The sequence below is a fragment of the Galeopterus variegatus genome, unplaced genomic scaffold (assembly GCF_000696425.1).
Source record: "Galeopterus variegatus unplaced genomic scaffold, G_variegatus-3.0.2 Scaffold5363, whole genome shotgun sequence".
Lineage (NCBI taxonomy): Eukaryota > Metazoa > Chordata > Mammalia > Dermoptera > Cynocephalidae > Galeopterus > Galeopterus variegatus.
Window position 1 is genome coordinate 136,777 of NW_007731474.1, and position 1,742 is coordinate 138,518.

Consider the following 1,742-nt stretch of genomic DNA (forward strand, 5'->3'; position numbering starts at 1 on the left):
CATATTCAAAAACAATTTTATATTTAGCTACACAGATTGTAAGATTTTTTGGTGATCATTATATATGAAACTCACAAATACTTAGAAAGTTTGTATATTAGTTACTTTATTATCCATAATAAGATTCATGCTCTGTAAAAATAATGTGAAAGTAAATAGTAAAATTATACCAAAGATAATTTTCCTTTGATGATTGTTCATATAGGTTATTAGGGTTACAAAAGGAATAATATTTGATGTCAGACCAGGGAGTTTTATTCTGGCTTTTCTCCACTAGCTGTGTGACATTATATAATTTGACTTTAGAATTCAGAGCCAGTTCTGGCAGCATGATGGTGACTAGAGGTGTCCAGGATGTATTCCTCCCATACAAGAAGACCGGAGCAAGGAATGGACAGCTAAGTACAAAAGACAGCATCAGTGGGAGAGTGTGGGAGGGCATCAGGAGCCTGTGAGGATTCTGTGGAGCATGAAAACCTAATAGGGTGGTATAGAGAGAGGAAGGAGGCACATGGCTGCAGCCACTATGTCTCTGACATGCGGATTGGTGCAGGAGGAATTTTTCCTTGCAGAGAAAAGAGTCTGCTCAGCTGTGAGCCCTTCCCAGTGGTAAGGCTCCTCTTGCTCATGCCCCAGCCCACCACAACTACCACAACTACCAGCACCATTGTCTAGTCCCGGAACTATTGTCCATCTCCCTGCACAAGAGTTCCCCCTGTTCCCTGCCACAGACACTGGCCATGTCCCCACCCACCAGCTGCAGCCTCAGCATGCAGCCCCTGCTGCCCATGGGCTGCCCATGAGCTTCTGTTTCATCCCATAGATCATGCCACCCACACCATCCACTGTCCACAATCCACAGCTGCCAGCACCCCTGCCAAGTGGCTCTGGCCACCCCCATCCACTGGCTGCAGCCAGCATTGTCCAGCTCCAGAGTGCAGCAGACGCAACCATCCATCTTCCCACTCAGCAGTCTGTCCAACTCCCCACTGCCCCTGCTGCTGACCAGCCTGGGTGCCATCAGCTCTACCTCACCCAGATCCAGGTGTTCGTGTGTTTCACCAGACAGGAAGAAAGAGGACAGAGGTGAGCAAGGGCCCTTGACCCAGTGGCCTAACCCACAGGGGAAATTATGCTGTCCCCAAGGTTGTGCACCTGAGTGTAGGAACTACTTGTGCAGCCCACACAACTGCATGGCTCTGGGTGGACACACAGAGTGTCTGGTGAATGAAAAAAGCTCCAGCATTGAATATGGCTAAAGTAATCACATGGAGACTACACTACTGAGTCTACCCAGAACCAAAACTAAAACATCCCACCCAATGGTCAATATAAAACACATCTACAGGAGGGAGTCTCTCTCCTCAAAGGCCACTCCAGGGTAATAGAAGCAGCAACTACTCTGCTAGATGACCAGACATGAATGTAGGGATATTAGAAATGCAACAGCAACAACAAAACCTAAAAAACCAAGAGAATATGACACCACCAAAAGAATACAATAATTCTCAGGTACCAGACCCAAAAGAGCAGTAAAACTTTAAAATGACTGAAAAAGAATTTTGAGCAACAATCTTAAGGAAACTATATGAGATACAAGAAAACTCAGTTAGATGACAAAACGAAATGAGAAAAATCATACAGGATATGAAGGAGTAAATTTATATGGAGATTAAATACAAAAAAAGTAGCAGAACTCCTGGAACTGAGGAACTCATTCAATGAACCACAAACTACGACTG